Source organism: Vipera ursinii (assembly GCF_947247035.1).
Source record: "Vipera ursinii genome assembly, chromosome: 4".
Taxonomy (NCBI): domain Eukaryota; kingdom Metazoa; phylum Chordata; class Lepidosauria; order Squamata; family Viperidae; genus Vipera; species Vipera ursinii.
This window is the reverse complement of record NC_139514.1, coordinates 29,325,787-29,346,563: the sequence shown is the minus strand read 5'-3', so window position 1 is coordinate 29,346,563 and position 20,777 is coordinate 29,325,787. Positions and strand designations below refer to the sequence as shown.

Here is a 20,777-nt window from a genome sequence, read left to right as displayed (position 1 = left end):
ATAAATTTTAAAAAATTAGCATGCTGGTCATGTATACAGGAATGATTGCTGCAATGTAGGATTTGGAACCTCAGGAAGGAACAGATACAATGCTTTTCATTCTATTCCATTCCAATTCCTTCTTAACCATTTTAGCACCACCCATGAAGCAACAGCACATGCAGCCACAATCAAACTCCTAATGTAAGATGACAACAAGCCTTATTTTACCAAAATTATTTCACCAAAACAGACATAAAACCCATTTAAGAATTATTCATTTTAATTGATACCAAAAAAGGGGGAAGAGGGGCTGATTAAGGACCTGACTAAAAAAATGAAAACAAAGAAAAAAATCCACAAACAAAAGGAGAAAATGAGGACAGAGAAAACAATTATCCTAGACATTAAGGAAGTCTGTAATATTATCTACTATGACAGCACAGTTATTGCTGCCAAGACCCTGCAGGTTTGCTATATCAGCCAAGGTCCTAAGAGAATAATAAACTAAGCAGATTAGAGTTAGGCTGATGCCTCTGTGGCATTCTGACCTCCATATATATACTAGGGTGTATCAAATACATATAGGCAGGGAGACCTGGAAAATGGGTAATCCATTTGTCAGGACTGGAGAAGACGCTGCCAATTAACCAGGGTCTGTTTATTATTTAACAGTTGGTATTGCTAGAAGCCTGGCACTGCAGTAGAGCAATCTCTGTTTCAGTTTAAGTCAGCCTGATTATAGATGCATACAAGCCAAATCCTGTTTACCATAATCTAGAAGAACTTCTGTGCCCTGAACAGATAATAGAAATTCTTACAATACTTCTTCTCCAAGTGGAAAGAAATCTTCCTTAACCGGGGTTAGGAAGACTTCCATTAAAAACGTATAGGAAAACAGGTTCACTAAGAAAATAAAAGCAAAACTGAACTCTTGATTAGTCACTTCCAAGCTATAAAATAGTGAGGCTCTTGTCAGCCTATTTTCTTTCAATTAAGTAAACCTTAAGTCATGCACATATACAGAGGCTCATAAAAAGTGTATTTTTTCTCACTGTGAAAGAAACCAAATCAAAAATAATTGTACATAAATAATATTCACAAAACACTGATATTACTGGAATAAAACAATACCACCACAAATTGTAAAGGTATCGCTCAAATTCAATACTATTACCTCAGGCCTCCTAAACAATAATTTCGAATAAATCCAATCCGTTACTTTTTAAGGGAAGATTAGCTTCAAATTGAAGTAGCTGCTTCTTTTTGAAACAAGTAAATACAATAAGCCGAGTTTATAAACTCAACCATTTCATGTTTTTATTTCTGTATTCTTTTTCCATTTTTCATATCACAGCAATATAATGTAATGTAATGTAACATAATAATTATATTAATATAATATTAAAGGCATTGTCTCATAAGCCCTTAGAACCTGAAAAACAACTTAAGTATCAAGGTTTATGTGCTAGTGTAATATATCAAACCTACATTGTTACCAAGGTTGAAGTCTGAAGCACTATGAAAAGAGAAATGTAATGATTGTCAAGATAAATGGTCAAGTTATTTCAAAATGTTCATGATAATATACATTTATTTTACAAAACTACAGTTCTACTAGCAGCTTGTAGGAAGGTGACAGAGAATTACCAGTTTTAAAACAATTGTGTATAAACATTTCAGAAAATGGCTGCTTCCTACTAAACTTTCCATAGAGTTTATGCATAAGACAAAGGGTATTTATTTGTTTGAGTATTTTATAAGATCAAGTAATTCATATTGAGTTTGGCACATTCCTGCTTCATAAAACAATCAAGCTGATATTTGATATGGAATTTCCATTTGAGACAGTAACTATGTAAATGCAACACTCCTTGTGAATAAGTCTTTACAAATAAAAATGCTTGTATACAACCTTCAAACAACAGGTATGGATCACATTATACTTTGAAGAGTTCTTTTTATAATGCCAAAAAGAAGCAGTACAGATATAAGAGATACTGTAAGTGAGATTTTTTCACAAAGTTTGGAGGGGGGAAAAGATAAGTCTTGGCTTTTCAGCTAATGACATCACTAAAAATGTATATATTTATGCTGGAGGGAGAAGTCCCCCCCCCTCCAATTCTATCAGCATTTGCATTTCTAGAAAAAGGAACCACTCCAAGTTTCCTTTTAATTTTGTCATAGTGAGAATTGTTGTTTGTCTTGCCACCTCAATCACTAAGGCAACTCTAGGTGGTAAACAAAAAGCTTAATATTCAGGCTGGTTGCACAATCAACCTGAAATTTTGACTGGGTTTTGCATTTTTGTCCACCTATCGAATCTTTCCCAAGGACCTGGGAAAGACAGATGTTGTTGCTTAATAATATTAAACAATTATCATTGCAGGATAAAAGTTGTTCCAAATAAAGCTGCCTTTTGCAATTGATGTGATGGTGATTTTGTCAGTGTCAATGATGTTCAAGCAATGCTTCAGATATTTTGAAATTGCACCCAAGGCACCTATTACTATTGGAGCTATCTTAGCTTTATTTTGTCACACTCATTATACTTCTAGTTGCAGATGTTTATATTTTATGATTTTTTTCTAGTTCTTTCTGTTCCATTCTGTTACCTTTAGGTACTGCAATGACCACTATCCAAACTTTGGTTGTCTTTCTTAATCAACAATTGTTAAGTCTGGGGTGTTATGTAGCAAATGTTTGTCTGTTTGAATTCTAAAGTCCCAGAGCATTTTAACATTTTCATTTCCTATTACTTTGTCTATTTTGTGGTCCCATCAGTTTTTGCTTGCAGGCAATTGGTATTTCTTGCAGATTTCCAATGCACCACATTGGAGAAACCAATTAATCAAGCAAACAAGCAGTCCCAGTCATAGGAGACAAATCCAGTATCAGACAACAAAAAATAACTCATCTTTGCTCAGAGCCTAAGAGGAAAGACAGGCCTTTAAAGGTTTACAAAAAGATAGCAAGGTCAGGTTGTGTGGATGTCACAGGGGAAATGCTATTGTATGGGGCAGGCGCGGTCATATACTATAACATCAGCTACAGTGTTGATTTACCAGCATTATAGTTAACATAAGTCTCTCTGCAATGTAACATGGGCAATTTGAACTAACAGGCTCCATAAAGCCAGTCCAAAGAACACTGAAGCCAAAGTTCTAGTGGTACCAATAGGCATCTCCTCAAAAAGATCAACATTCACCATTTGGGTGAAAATTGTGAAAAACCAGCAGCTGGAGATGGTGTAGAATCAGTATCACAACAGAATATTTAGAATTAAAATATGGAAATGCATCTCATTACACACTCTGGCTGGTCAAAAGGCTTCTAGATCCATACCAGATAATTCCACTTCACCCTCAGCATAACCTGTTATACTGTAATGTTGTCTAGGCCACATTTTAAAACTACTAAAATCTAATATTAAAAAGATACAATAATTGCTACTGCACATTTTAATGAATTATTGTGTTCAAGGTTCCTTTGAAAAGTAATATTATACTCGGCTTATGTTTTAATTGATTTATTAATATTTTATCACAGGAATGTAATTTAAGCTGCTCATGATTTAGATCTCATAAACCTTTAGCATTTTGCAAATTCAAATTCCAATTTAAAGCCAGGGCGAGCAATTAACTTTTCTATCATCTTGTCAGGAGAGAAGGTTCATGTTTAATTTGAGACAAAGTGACAGAAATATATATACACTGTATGTATTACTCCAATTTAATTTATGAGTCAGCACCATCCATTCTCCAAATCTCGATTTAATGGAAGGGGGAAAGGCTTGTTGTTGTGGCACTACTGAGATATCTATCCTGAATTTGTGAAGGGAAAATGCCCTTAATTTATTGAAATAGGAAGCTTAGATTGATTACTAGTTCATTTCAACCTCTTCATTTTAATTTTAATTCACATGTCATGTTTCTTGTAGACAGTTTATTCTCTCAAATATAATTTCATAGTAGTTGTCTTCAGCTATTTCTTCACCTGACTTTACACACACATACACAAAAACACAAATATTTAGTTGATAACAAGCAGTAGACTAAGGAGATACCTGATAAAATAACCTTCAACTGTGTTGAAAGAAAGGAGTAGTGTTTGGGTGAATTTTACTTCTGCTAAAATATTCCTGGTATCAATGGGACTACAATATTTAAAGAGTTAGAAGTGAGGGACAATATTTATTTTGGAAGCTGCTTTCACTGTGACTTAAAATATATTTATTTTCGTAATGACATTGTTTTTATCTTGGACTACACCTGTTTTGATTTTAGTGTCAGAATTACTAGAAATGTAGATTTGTCTGGGGGAGAAGGTCAAAGGAAGGGGAAATGAGAGGGGAAATCACCTGAACAAGAGACTTTTGTATTATGATACCAAAAGCAACTCAATAGATGATGTATTGCATTGCCTAAAAATACACCATGAAAGAAAACTTACACTGTAATGGGTTCCACAAAGATCTATGAATTAGTGTGGCTAACTCAGTCTTTTCTTGACTCATAGACAGATGCTACTAATGTTCTTGTATTTTGAGGGGAAAGGTACAAGTATTTAGAAAATAATTATTAATTTTTAATATTTTATTTTTTTTTTGTATAAACTATAGTACAAGTTAGAAAGGACATAGAATTATTGGAGAGCCAATTTTGGTCTAGTCACTAAAGTACCAGGCTACAAACCAGGAGAACATGAATACAGCCATGAAAGCCAGATGGGTGAGCTTGAGCCAGTCACTCTCTCTTAACCTATCTCACCTTACAGGGTTATTGTTGTGAGGAAAATAGGAGCGAGGAATATAGGTATGTTCATCACTTGAGAGTTTATAAACATAATAAAAATGAAATAAAAATAAATAATTCCATAAAATTGAAAAATAAATGAAAGAATAATACTTATAAACTTACTGTGACATGGACTAAAGTAAATCTGCCAATCTCTAGTTTATCTATGCTAAATACCAATGTTGCTAGAACAATAGAATTCAAACTGCCATGATCTATGCAGGTTCAGTATCACCTCCAATTTTGGAAAACTAAAAGCAAATTGATAAAAAAAGCCATGAGAAATTCAGACTTCCCTTGTGCCTACTCTGTCTTTATTACAAAGATGGTAATTAATTTATGTGTGATGTGCAATGTACTCAACTTCACATATAATAAACCAAGGGGGGGTGGTGCTCTCTGATCTTGGTTGTTTTCTTGCAGACATTTTGCTACTCAAACTAGGTAACAACATCAGTGCTAGTAAAGAATAGGGTTGGCTTTCAGTGGCTTGCCCTAGAATATAAACTAAGAACAAAATCTACTCCTTACTTGCATTGATGATGTTACCTAGTTTGGGTAATGAAATGTCTACAAGAAAACAACCAAGATCAGAGAGCATCAAGGACCACTCATTTCAATCCTGAGCTACTTTATTGATAACAAATTAACATTGGCAGTCTAAGTTCTCTCTCTCCCTGTGTGTATGTGTAAAAATAGAGAAAGAAAATTAGTCTGGGGTTAAGGCGCCAGCATCATGCTAGAAATCAGGAGACTGTGAGTTCTAATCCCACTTTAGGCATGGAAGCCAACTGGGTGACTTTGGACCAGTAACTCTCTTTCAGCCCATGATGTCAGGCTTAAGAGTCAAGCTGGTCAGTCAATTTCTGCCTCAACCAATGGATGTACTTTGATCGGGACTGGAGAGGAAACACACTTCTTGCTTGCAGGGAAATGCTAAGAAGAAAATAAATAAACCTAAACACACACACACAAACACAAAATAGCATCTATGTTAGTAATGATTCAAACTGAGATTCTATGTAGACTCTTTTTCTCATACCCACAATATAGGTTTGATTTTTCAATTCAAATAAATAGAATAAATAGCATAAATTAAGTCTCTTTCTATACCATTCAAATTAACTATAACATTATTTTAAAACATTATAAGAAGAAATCAGATGAAAATCAGAAACAAGGATTTCTTATTTGTGCAGTAGGGTCACAGTACTAGACAGGATATGAACAGCTCCTATTGTTTTGTCTGCCAAATGTAGGTTAATCCAGCTACACTATAACTGAATACCAGCTTCTAAAATCATACTGAATATGTGTTGCAGTTGGTTACAATCATTAAGCTGATGGCAACATACTATTTCATATCTTATTCACTTAGTAAACTCAAATAGCTTTACTCCACTGAACATGCAGGTAATATAACCAATACTGTTATATTTTAAGAAAAATTACATCCAATTGCATTGCAATTTCCACCTTTTTGTGGTGTCTGCAAAGTAACAAACTTCACCCCACATTAGCATCCTTTTGGATTGTTCACATACTTATCAGAAAAAAATCCTATTAACAGTGTCTTTCAGATACAGTATTTGAAGTGTGTAAAAATCATGTAAGTTTATTTATACTTGAAGACATGGTTTTTTCCCTCAACATTTGTATTCTTCTTAAAATGCACACTTTTAAAATATAATCCTGAGATGTCAAAGCCAAGGGTTCTCTTTTTGAGGGAAAAAGGAGAGTTCCAACATCAGAAGATTAAATATGATATTGAAAATTTGTTCTATCCGGCTCCAGAAAGGGAGTCTCCCAAGTCAGTAACTGAGTTTTCCTGACTTTGCATAGTCCTGAATCTTGGAAATGTAAATTATAATTTTCAGCATTTTGTACATTTTCATTAGGCTACACAGGTTTGCATTATCTACAAAAATTTTACATACAATTTAACTAAAAAGTTAAAATTTTATATGATAAGCATTTCTTCTTTTATAAACTATAGTTAAAACTAAGCATATTTAGTGTTGGTTCAAAAACCAGAAGTAGTAGATTAAAAATACTATTAAAACGTGACATTGCACACAGAAGCAAGGATTGATTTCATTGTATATCTATAACATCATATCTCCTACATGCATCATATTTACTATATAAAACAAGACCCCAGTGGACTTGTGTTGTTTTTGTTTAACATTTTGTTTAAAAACTAAACTAGCTTATGTTGCTTTTCTTGCATATCCACCTGCATTAATTTTAGCACAGTACACCATGTCCTGCTTGAATAAGCAGTCTCTGTTTCATCAGCAGTACAAAGACGAATTCATTGCATTAGAAGGATAGGTGTGTATATATGTGTGGGTACAGAAAACCTCCACGCAGCCAAGATGGTACCACAGCTGCTAATGTATATATTGCAAACATATACAGGTATGATGTTTACAATAAACAAACATTCATGGAGCATCCAAAGATGTAAACAGTTGCTAGAGCATGAATACTCAGCCTGGTTGTCCCACACACAGGGTGTTTATTTACCCCATTACATATGATCAACAGAAGAAAACATTCAAAACAAGTTTTTAAACAACGTGTCATTTTATGGTAGTTTTTGCCAATGGGGCTTCTTCCAAATGAGTGTGTCATAATAAGATATGTATGTGTTTAGAGAGTTGTATTCTTTTATGTCTGTCACAGTAGAAAGACAAAGATAATTCCTAACATTTCTGCTTTCCATTTCTAGAGCAATATGAGCCATACAATTTAATCAGGATGTTTCCTTGAGATCTCAAACATTCCACCATATAAACCAAAATTATTAACCCATAACTTATTCTTTTGAAATGATTTCCTTATTTTTTAATTTATTTTTATTTTTTATTTTAATTCCATTTATATCCCGCCCTTCTCCGAAGACTCAGGGCGGCTTACAAGCTTAGCAGTATCTTATCCTGATATAAACTGAAAGAAGACTAACACAAATTCTCAAGAGTCACCTACATACTTCCCTTACTTTGTAGTTTCTGTTCTTTATGGGAAGACCTAAGTCCTGGGAGCAGATCTGCCTTTCCTTTATTTATATCTTGTGTCTTTCCATTTCCTATTTCAATATACTATGCACAATCTACTCCATAGTTATTGCTACTTGCTGAGATAGAACATCACAAAAGGCAGCTCTAAATTTTATGGAGGAAAGATAGTCCCTATATGACTAACTACATTCTCATCTGAACCTCCTGATTTTAATATAACTTACAATAGTTTTATTTTTATTTTTTATTTTTGGAAATAGGACAACCAGGGGCAAGTGAATGGGCTGATGGGAGACAAGAAAGATCAGGTTAAGGATAAAGTCATAAAGTCGTCTGTCTGTCTGTTTGTCTGTCTATCTATGCAATTGGTAAGAGTCAAAAATGCCTTGATAGCACATAATCAATCAATCATAGTTCTGCATGTACGTAACTTATGAGAAATGAGAAGAGCTACAACAAACCTAAATTTGATTTCTTTTAAAAGTATATGGGTGATTTATTAATCTGCCAATACTTTGCTCTAGTTTTTCGCTACTGTATTGATTCGGAGGGGACAGAAACTATTCAGTTAGCAAAATAATAAATATACATTTAATTCCTTATTTCTATGGCATATTATTGTACTGAATTTCATAATAGGGAGCAACATAGTATCATTAATATCACTACTAATATTTATCCTCGACAGAAATGACATTCCAGATTTTTCTGCATCAATTGCCTGACGTGATAATTCCAAAAGCAAATTTTTTTTTCTTAAATAAGGAACAGTCCATATATTTCTAATTGCAAAAGCTGTTTAAATTTATTTAACCAAGTGAAACGATAATGTAGATGAGAAAAAAATCCTATAATATATATTCATGAGCACATATTTTATATTATTTTTAAATATATTTTTAAAAATAGATGCACAAATTGAGCAAAGGAGTACAACTATGCTGACCAAGCAATGGGTAGAATATATTACACATGAGCTTTTGCAGAGGGTAGGCAAAAAAACCCCCAAACCTGTTGTCCTTTCCTTATATGTGATGAATCTAAAAAAAGGAAAGGGCTTTGATTGCATGATTGTAATTTTTTCAACCTCTGTCACAGCAAACTTGACATCACAGTATGTAATGGTATGTTGACAAATTCAGTTAACTTATTTCACACCTACTGAACACAAATATCTTAGTGCAGATAGATTTTGCAGATAAAAATGTTTGGGAAAAAAGCAGATTTTAGATCTTAACAATAAATAACTTATTTAACTGATTTTTATCAACTGCAGGATACTTCCCACAGTTCTCTTTGGAATTATGCTGACCCTTTTTTTTTAAAAAAGATGATAATTTAAATCAGTTACATAACCCTGCACTATAAAACACTTTTGAAAAGATGTCTGATTTGAAAATGAATGTAAATGATCAAACTACTATGAAAGTAAAAAAATTAACTTGCAGCAAAAGTATTAGTTGTTTATAAACTGTTACACTATTTCTTCAAAAGGGATACCTTTCAATAGAATATTCTGGATTGATTAAGTAATTTGAAAAGAATTCCTCCTAAAAGTGTACAGTACTATTTGTAAATAAAAACAAAAAAAAATCTTTAGGTTTCATTTTCAGGATGACAGAAAAAAAACAAGTAATCTTATATTTCAATTGTTATTGAATAAAGGCACAGAAAGAAGTACTTCTTGTACTTTCTGCAGTTCATAGATAAAATGCTGGAAATCAGGAGAAGGTTTACGCTTTGTGAACAACTAGGTCAAGTAGCACATGAAAATTTTATAGTTATGTAACTAAAAAGGTTAAGAAATTTCTTTCATTTTAAAGCTGAAAATTCAGAAAGGTGGTACACCTTTGACTATCTCCGATTCTTACTAATTATAAGGAACAAAGTAATACGATCTTATAAGGAACAAAGTAGTAGCACAGAATCTTTAAGAACAGAAATTTTAAAATATGAATATGGCATTTACAGTAATGTCCTTGTGCCCATTCTGAAATCTAACAACTTCTTCACTCTGTGAATTTCAGTATCCCCAACATTGTTAAACATGTTAGTAGTCATTAAGTCTGTCCAAGATCTTCAGCTTTCAGGATCACAAAACATAGTGAAATATAATTCAAATTACCTACAGGTTTAATCGCCAATGTATTCATATTTCAATAGAACTTCAATGTCTTCTTGCATCAGAATTTATATCACTCTACTTCAGGGGTAGAAAAAGTACTACTAAAAAGAAACATATGTTTTACATGCCCAAGTATTAGCATTAACTGATGATGTTTGGGGTATGACAACTACACTGCAACATGTTTAAGGATTTCATGTTATTAAAAGGGAACTTGCTTTCTTTTGGTATTAATATTTTGTTTTTGTATAAATGGACCAACTGATTTTCTTACATTCTAAAATTAGAAACTTTTGTTATCTATTCAAAATGATATTAAAAAGAACCTGTTCACAATTATTTTAAAAAGCCTAAATCCCACTTCATACTATCATTATCTTACTTTATTTTGGGAGCAGTATGTGAGTGTAATTTAAACATATATTGAAACTATTGTCCACTTTATATTAACTTTAATGAAAAAATAAATGAAGCTGCACAGAAATTTTACATATTGGTACAGAGTCTATTATCAAATTCCTACATGCATTTTCACAGGATTAAAGCAACTAATAATCAAACCGGCACATATATTTTAAAAATCCATTTTTTTCTCTGTTCATGTAATCAATCCTCTCAAACTGAAGCATTATTACAAAGGTTAGATTTATAAACGGAAAATTATTAGCATTTTGTTAAAAACAAGTAGGCTTTTTTGCTCTCAAGATGCTCACTCAAACGTTCTTGGATGTGGCTTTTCCTTTCACTGCAAACTAAACTCTTCTAAAAAATTAAATAAAAAAAATAGATTATGGCAATCAGTGCATGCTTTTATTCAAACAGGAAATATTCAAAATCTTAATTTAGATGAAAAAGGTACCTTTTAATTAAGAGAAGAGAGCAGATCACTTCAATACCCAAATCCTTTAAACAGAAAAATTCAATATAAGCTATCTAATTAATCTAATTAATCACTTAAATCACTTTCTATTATATTTTCATATCCATGACTCTTATTACAGCACTATAAGGAATCAATCATAAATGTCATTATTGCTTCAAAAGATATACACAGAAATCCTGCACAAATACATAACATGAACAGATTTAGAAATGTTGAACACTACATATATACTGATTTTCTGAAAATTTATAACATCTGAAAAAAGTCTCTTCATTTGTCCTAATCTATATCAATAAATTGAAACCTGCCTAATAAAAGAATCAATTTAAAAGAAAAAGTATTTTAAACTCAAACATCTCCTAGAACCCAGATCCACACAGCCTTCTTCATTGTTACGATTTTAAGAGACAAAATTCTGTCATTTCATTTGCTCTTTTTTAACAAAAAAGACTGCTGTGACTACCCCCATGTGCTTAGAGAACAACTGATTAGCACTTTGCATAATTAACCTGATTAGCACTGTGCATAATCAAACTGATTACCACTCTGCATAATTAAAAAGAAATAATAGCAACAACAACAATAACTAGTTAACATGAATAACTGCTATTCCAACAGGCAATTTACTAGAATCAAAATTATTTTACTACCCAACTACCATTCTTTAACATTGTTTTAATTGGTGAGCGCTTATAGCAGAAATGGTGTCAATAAACTGACTGTTACCCAGAGAACAATCAATTCTAGGTATGATAACTAGAGACTAGTTATCCAAAATGATAAATCATTAAATGGAAACATTTTCATGCATAATTCAACATCAATAAAATTTCAAAAAACATTCATTCCAATTTGCATCCTCCATATAGAGACAAATATTAAAACTCTTTGTATTGAAAGTATTGTCCTATGGTCTTTAATCTACAAGTGACATTAGTAGTTTGAATTTCCTTATATAAAGGTCTATATGTTTTTACAGATTACCCCATTTTCTAACCTGAGGGCACTTATTCAGGCTCCCTAGTTTTTGTCCTATTGACAAAAAGAGTTAAAAACTATTTTTGGAGGGCATGGTGTTGCTCTGTACTCACACACTCCTTTCATTGGAAATGCAATGCTGTGCTTTTAAAGTATACTTCCCTCCTCTTATCTCACCTCACATACTGTATCTTAATAGCTGACTAGTTCAGTTCTCTGGCTATTTCACAAAACAGGAATGCACTTTCAGCTGAGTCAATGGTTGCCATAGTCTCTAAAATCATTTAGAGCTACTGCACTTCTACTAGGAATGTTATAACAGAAAAAGAGTTTGAACACCTGCCCTAATACTAAAAAGTGACTGGTTTGAAATTTGCAATTTTTACTGTATTTCTTATCTAAGCCACTTTGTTTCACTGTTTTTAGTCACAAAATCAAAAAAATAAAATAGTAAATTAAAAGAATTCTGGCAAATTTTGAACGTAATCTGTTTACATTCTATTAGAGTATTTTTGGAAAAATAAAAAAAACATTAGAGATCAACAGGGAAGTAAGAAATGAATTTTATTTAAAAATTGATTGTTACTATTCCATTTATGTCTATTTAGATCAGACATGTCAAACACAAGGCCCGGGGGCCAGATGCGGCCCGTGAAGTGGTTTCATGTGGCCCGCGAAGCCATCCTGGAAACAGTGAGGGAACGGCCCCCACTGCCTTGGCCCTGGCCCAGAGACCCTCCTTCTGCCAGAGACCCTCAGATCTGTCCCACTCCTGCCTAGGCCCCCATAGGCACCCTTGATGCGAATGATGTAGAGCTGGCCACGCCCACCCAGTAGGCCATACGCACTCTAGCCACGCCCACCCAGTAGGCCATGCCCACCCTGGCCATATCCACCCGGCCCCATGAGGGCCCACCGCAATGCTGATGCGGCCCTCAATGAAATTGAGTTTGACACCCCTGATTTAGATGCTTTAAACTTACATTTATAAACCTAGTTTAATTTGGGGTATGTGGCTGTATGAGAAGAGAGTACAAAAGAAATGCATACATTTTTGTGTAGTGATACAATATTATCTGCAACTAGCAAGAAATTGCAATATGTCTAAAGCTTAAAGAATTAAAGCAATTACTACATGGAGAAAATGTCCTTAAATTTACTTTTTTAAAAAAATATCTTCCTATTGCTATACATGAGGAAGCAAGCTATTGATTCTAGCATAAAAAAGTTAAATTTGGGAGTGTTTGGAGAACACCACATTCAGAGAGATGATTAAACATTAAATTAAATTAAACATTTCAAAATTTCTAATAAGCGGGATTAAGCCATTTCCTGGCTACATCTGCATGTATGAATGTTTTTTAAAATATATTTTAATACACACATATGTTAAACATTCTTCTCAGGAATGAACATTTTAATGTGGGGAAGAGGGCTCAGCATCTTCAGTTACTGAGAAAGTAATGCCAGCATCATTGGAATTTCCAAATTACTTCACCTTTGCTAATAAAAGGAATAGTGAAGCTAAGGATAATCTGCATTAGGGTGACAGTAAATATGCTGTGCAGATTTGAGGATGAGAAAGTCTTGCTTAGCAGAAGGATGCCCAAAATCAAATCAAGAAGTAATGCCTATAGCAGGATATGAAAAAAAAACTGTATACACATGACTGAAATATTTAGTGGAAGTTTGATTGCAAGACAATGAGATCTCTATGTACGAAGATACTCTAATTACAAAATAAGAGTAGTTAACTTTCATAAACATAACTGGAGATTGTGATCGATGGGAGTGTCTTTTGGTTGGAGCAGTGTTGAAGAATAAACATGAGCAGGGTACTGAAGAAGCAAACAGGAAATTAATCCTGAGGAGGGATGCAATGAGAAACTTAAACAAGATCATGAAGAATAATAGTCAAATTATCAGCAGTAATATATGACTGTGAAAACTAAAGATAAAGTGTGAGAAAATAGATATATTCAAATTATGGATTTAGAACTAAAGAAGATTTATTACTGATTATATAAGCTCCCCAAAATTTCCAGCACAAAACTGGTACGGTCTGACTTTTTTAAAAATGGAGATATTATACTTTATATATTCTATCATATTCTACAATAATTCCTTATAAAGGCTGGAGCTAATAGAGAGCTCAGAAGTTTTCCCTTTTACAATTATTCAACAATGATTATGTTACAACTTATTATGAAATAAATAACATTGCATCATTGGCTTACAATGAAAAAACTCCCATTCCTACAAATCCTAGTTACAATTCTTTGTTTTTCTTGGACCAAAAGTCAAATTTATTATTTGTCTGCCATGTCATGCCCATAAATAATAAACAAGAAGCCCTGGTGATGCAGTAGTTAATGCAGTATTGCAGGCTAACTGTCCACAGCCTGAAGTTTGATCCTGACAGGACTCAGGGTTGAGCTTTACCAAAAATTAATGGAATGAGGATGGCAAAATTTTTGGGAGTCAAACTGAAAATAAATTTAATAAAATAATAACAATCAGTTTAGATTTTTGTTTGGACTGCAAAAATGGATGATTCCTCCTTTTACTGAAACATCAGTACCACTGTCTATACTGAGTTGATATGTGTTCCATTTTTGTGGAGTAGCTTAAATCTACAAATTTAGATGATTCTCTGAATTTTTTATACAGGTCATCAAGACAAAATTGTTCCAGACAGCTTTCTACTTCACATCAATACTTTTTTACTGTGCAGGAAGCTATAGGATATTATTATTTTAACCACATATTATATTATATTTTACAGTTTTGTTATTATATGATATGTTATTGTGGTATGAAAGAGAAAGAGATCCTTGTGTATTAGGTATCTCTTCACTATTTTAGTTTTGTTGTATACTGCCCAGAATTGTTTGTTTTGTGAAACTGATATATACATTTGATAAGATATATAGAATATAGATGAAAGATAGATAGATAAAACTTTATGTTGTCTGAATCATAATCTATAATCTATAATCATTCTGCTATTATTAGTAATATATATTAATAATAAAAAGGGATACATTTAATGATAATATAATTTATGTTAACAAAATTGTTTTTACTGATCTATATGAAAACTCTGTCCTATTTATCTAGGCCATCATGTTTATAAGTTTATGAAAATATATAATAGCTGAAAGATAGACATACTATATAAAAACATAGATATAGAATGCAACATGTCAAAGGTGTCAAATTTATATAACCACTATATGTATGTAATTTCATACACATATACAATGTTGGGAGAGAATGAAAGAACAAAAGAATAAACCTCCTTCAAAAATTTTAAATAGTCTTTTTAAAATCTTCATCTAAAGTTGGAGGGCTTTTAGGAATTCATACATTTATTTCTTCCAAAATACACCTGCTTTCTTTTCCTCTCTTTTCTTTTCTTTTGCTAAACTAAATATTTTTCCATTTAATGCCTCTCTTTATTAGACAGCATCTAATTTGCATACATTTACATACAATTTAACTGCTTGCTTCTGAGAACAAAGAAATGGCTCTGTATTGTAGTAAGGGACAATACTCAGAAAAAGAAGGTATAAAAACCCGCTAGCTCAGTGGCTGTGTATTCTTTTTGTTTCAGAAATACTAGGATTTTTAAACACTCCACTTAATGGGTAAAGAAGATTATTCCAACAGACAATGCAAAAAGATACAACGCAGCTTCTTCTTAACACATTTTTCTTTGGCCTGGTTAATGGGATTTATGGTCCAAGATTTCTTTGCTTCTCTTTACTTCTTTTATTAGATTTGATGGATTTAATTTTGTTACATATTTTAATTCACATTTTATTTATGTACAAAGTTATGCGAAAGCTTAACTCTGAGAGCTAATTCAGTATGTTCCCCTTTCCCCTATCATTAGGAAAGACTGACTGTCTCTGGATCGGCATGCAATATTGATTTCAGTGGTTAATGTTATTATTATGAGAATTATAAAGATGGTGATGAAGAAAAAGAAGACTTATGTAGACAGCAAATACAGTGCTTACCATGTAACCAAAGAGAAATCAACAGGATGGGATGGGATGCAAGGCTGAGCTCTGTTTGTAAATACACGGAGGAATTGTCGCAACAAAAGCAGGAAGCAGCAGAAATGTTAAGCTCTCAAATTTCCTAAAAGATGAGGAAAAAGAAACACAAAATTACATGTGAAAAAACTTATTATGAGACAGAGTGTAAGAAAAACCAAATCTGATTAGATTCAGTATTTCCACATTGACCATTTTTAAGATGACCAATTCCTCAATTATTAATTTTTATACAATTAAATTAATAAATCTTGCATTGGAAATGAATGTCACATCTATCTTCATTTTTAGATAAATACAACTGCAGTGATTGGGTAATATTCAGACACTAAAGAATGCTAGCAGAAATGTGGAGGGGGAGGCTTAACTTTCATTTGTTAAGACATGAAGTTACTACTACTCATTTCCAGAGTTAGAAAAATAAATTACTAATAAAAAAATCATTAGTAATATATTATAACTATAATTTTATATTGTATTTATTTATTTGCCTTTTATGAGAGCAGCACCACCAATCCAGACTTAATACAACTAAATTCTCTCATTATAGGCCTTTCCTTACGCTGAGAAGTTAACATGCTCAGATAGCTTGCAGGTTTGCAGATATTTATGGCAATGAACATTCTGGAGCTCTATATTAGGAAGCTAATTTTGGTTTATACTGTCAATTCAATCGGTGGTGGGATTCAAATGTGTAAACAACTCTGTGCGGATGCCACTTCTGGAAGTCCATTCTGGGCTACCAGTTCTGCCGAAGTGGTGTGAACCAGCTGAATCCCACCACTGAATTCTATATATCCAGCCTTTGATATATTGCCATTTTAATTTGAATGTATACAACAGAGATTAGCCGTTCTTTAGATAGGCCAATGGTGACTTATTTTCTATTGTCAAGGCCTAGTCATCTTTTAGGATCCATTGTATAAGGCCTACTGAGAAAAACAGAATTTTCAACCAATACAGTAAATCAAAACTTGTTTGATTTGGGGCATCCCTACTTCAACTCTGAGGACTGCTTTAGAGATGCTTTTTGCGGGACAAGTATTCACCTCAAAAATCTAATTTGTATGACTTCTGTGGAGCTGTTCCCAACAAAAGGCCAGCCTGTGATAAATATAAAGACCGGTTCAGTGTCAGCCTCAAACAGTTTAAGGGCTGCAGGAATATATTCTCTTCTGACAGAAGAATCTCCCAATAGCCATTGATGCTCTAGTTGCTGTTTCATTTATATATTTATGGTGGGCTTTCCAGGATCCTCAAATTTGGAATATTGTCCCAGTGTGAAGGGAGACAGAGCTTCTTGCCATTTTGAAGTTTCCTTCTAAAAATGGAAAACCATAATGGGCTTAAGATTGTTTTAATGAAAATAAAGAAAATCCAAATTTCTCCTTATTTTATTTTGGATGCTTATGGGTTATTTGTTGAACTTTTTTTCTCACAGGGTATTTGGCTTTATTTTTTTCCTTCACTCCACAATACTATTTTAATTTGAACCTGCATTGAAATGTGAACTGGTCTATGAATGATTACTAAAACAAATCAAACAGGCAGTACAAGTCAGTGATAATTCATTACTCAATTGTAACATAACAACAGGATATCAGAGTTCAGGTGGATTTAATTAAACTTGATAGTTTATTAATTCTGTCCTCTCTACTACATATTCTCAAGAATTTAAGTAAACAAGTAAACATATAGAAGTTAAAAAAAGATATGTGAATGTGTCTTATAAATTGATGTAACAAATTTAACATAGTAGTAATTTTAAATACTAGATGTTATCTCTCATTAAACCGGCCACACATCACTTAACTCAGAGACTTAGCCAAAAGTAAAGTACTGCCATTTCTAAGCAGATTTTTCAGTTGTACTACCATTTGATGTGCCATTAGGGTAAATGGATTCTCTGGGAGATCAACCCAATGTAATACATTTCATGATTAAGCACAACTAGAGAATATTCCACATTTTCATATAACTTGCAAAGCTTCTAGTCATATAAAATCCTCCTATTCCATCTGTTTTGTTATCAGGCGAAGCTGGAATCCTGGAAGTATCACCCTAATCCTAATAAGCTAAATTGTTAGCTGGGCTTCTCTTCTGGGAAGCAACGGGGCATGCCAAAAACATGATAAAACAGTATGCTTCTGTGTAATGAGATAACTTAAAAAATGAACATCTCATTCCATGCCTTCTATTTGGGCTGATTAACCTTCTCGAACCTCTGGGGACAAAATATATAATACATAATAATAATAATAATCTTCTGCTTGATTGACACTCTGGTTTCATAATGTACATTTACAAAATATTATTTATATGTTTATGATTGTTAAATTGTTTTGCTGTTTGATATATGTCTTTGTCAGAGGTGAACCAACAACCTTAACAATTATTCCTTTTACCTGCTTTCCTATCAAGCCTATAGTTTGTGTTTTTCCTTGATAGAAAAATCTAAACCATATTTTTACAATTCAGATGCATTAATTTTTAGGTTTGGCACAATACAAAAGATATAGAAAAGGAGTTATATAGATATTGTCTTAAGGTTTGCTTTCCTATTTCCAAATAAATTGAAATTTAATCAAAAAGTATTATGTAGATAAGTCGTCATTTATGTCACATGTCAGAGTAGTTCAGGAAATGTCAAACGTATATGAATCTCCTACTGAGCCTGCTCAAAGGACTTCAGAAATTAACTGCTCTTTTCTTGAAAAGATTAATAACTCAGAACAGTACATAAATTTTTTTAAAGAAAACCTATTCCTATTTTCTTCCACAGAATCATAGGTCTGGAATAAACCTTGGAAGTCTTCTACTCCAACTCTCTGTCCCAAGCAGGAGTCTTCAAACCATCTTGAACAAATGGTTATCCAAGGTTTTTTTAAACATACACTTCTGAAAAATGGGGCAAAGTTAAGTGCCACCGCTTTTTATGCAAAATACATTTAAAAAGTGTAGAGCTTCAGTCTACAGTCAGTTCCATCATCTTGACTTTTGATTCCCCATTGATGGATGTCAGTGTTTATAATTACTGTTGTAGGCTTTACGTGGATTCACTGAAAGTAGTTGACAAGAAGTCATGACTAAAGTATCACTGATTTTAATAATTTTATTCTAAGGTTTACAAATGTAGAATGCAAGTCTTACTATCCATAAAACATTTGAATTTTTTTTAAATCATAGTAACCAATATTATTATAATGGATGCTATTCCACAAAATGGTTGAATATAAAACCTACAGCACAATTATGAACTTACTAATTATAAATATCTGTACAGTGATCATATGACAATTTTATGAAGATGGAAGACTGAAAGACTAGCACTCAAAAGATATATTTACTTAAAAGCTAGGAAACTTTCATAGTATATTTCAAATACATTTACACACAGACAGACTGAGTGATTGACTGACTGACTACACTAGATCAGGACAGTACATTAAGATCAGAAATGATTAAGAAGCCTTCAAGCTTCAGTGAATTAATTTAGTTTGATCACACACAAAAAAAAACACACAGAGAGAGAATGTGCTGTAATGATTACAGTTCTGAACTAGTTCTAAGCATAGAAACTGGTAGAATGAGTTTGTACAGTTTGCTGTTGGAAAGAGTAGTCTGATAAAATACCTAACAGACTTTGGGAAACTGGAGGAAGAATAAGAGATATCTTAGTTAAGGAAGTGAAGTAGTTTAAGAAAAAGTCTTAGAACAACTCCACCTGAGTTATGCTTATACAGGCAGACAATTATTTTGGTAGACTTTCAAGGTTAGCACCAAGTCTTTCAAGGTTAACATCAAGCCCCCTGTTGCTGGCCAGCACAAGAAACAAGAACCACTTGGATTTTTGGAAAATCCAAATAATATAACTCAATCAAAAAGTAGCATGATCTATAGTAAGCAATCAAGCAGCTACCAAAAAGCCTATCCTTGATACAAGTTTTCTCATTATGAAGCATAAGCTTTGTTGGAAAAAAAATATCAGTATCAAAGTATCTTCTTTACAAAAATCTGGGATGTTGCATTGCTTAGGTCAGGACAGGTATAAACATTTATTTGCTGGAGATTAAGAACCCTAACGGTGCCAATAAGACTGCTCAAGTAGCAAATAAAATCTATGCCTTGAATTTGAATTAGAAATAGAATAAATGGATTGCACAATTTTCTAAAGAGGGCAATGAAATCCAGAGCACTTTTTCATAAAACTGTCAGTGCTTATGGAGAAGAGAACATGTACTGGCAAAACATTTGTTAAATGATTCTTGGATAAGAAGACAAGGAACAGCACAAGCCAATCCACACAGACTTCCAAATAATTCCTGCAGGTATTAATTGCACAGCTGGATTTAAGAAGAAATGGGAGAGAAGATGCAAAATGCTTTATCCATTCTAACACTATATTTCTCACAACCATTGTAACGGTTGAGTTTAAACAAAGTTGGTGCTAGCAATTCGAGAAACCCCATGTCAACTATAGCTGCTTCAGCCCAATTCAATTACATCTGGCTGAATAGTTCCAAGATGCTGAATCGATTGAAACCATATAGGTTAAAAAAACAAAAGAAAAACCCTACATTCTGATGTTACTATGTCCTGTTCAATAAAATATAATTCTGTTCTATGACAACAGGAAGGAAAATATGAAATCAAAGCAAAACTTGAAGGAGGTAATATTTTCAAGCATTGGGGGAGAAGGAGGAAGCTTGTTTATATTGCGACCGCATTAACATTGCATTGTGTTGGGGGGAAAAAAACCTTTGGGACTCTGAAATGGAGTTGCCAACTTTTCAAAATCCTGAGTTGAGCACATTTGGTGACCATTCTCTCTGGGTCTGTATTTTACTCCAAAGCGTGTCTAAATAAAGAGCCAAGCAGCTGGGGAATTCTGGAGTGCAGTGCATCTTTATTAGTTATCATCTGCAGTTT

General features: G+C 33.0%; 1 long non-coding RNA gene across 1 annotated transcript in view; it reads right to left on the bottom strand.

Moving 5' to 3' along the window:
• Positions 1-20,777, bottom strand: part of LOC310640503 — a 160,668-nt gene that overhangs the window by 44,282 nt on the left and 95,609 nt on the right. Inside the window, exon 3 of the long non-coding RNA XR_014492545.1 lies at positions 15,810-15,933. This is a non-coding gene — a long non-coding RNA (uncharacterized lncRNA). The remainder of the gene's footprint in view (positions 1-15,809; positions 15,934-20,777) is intronic.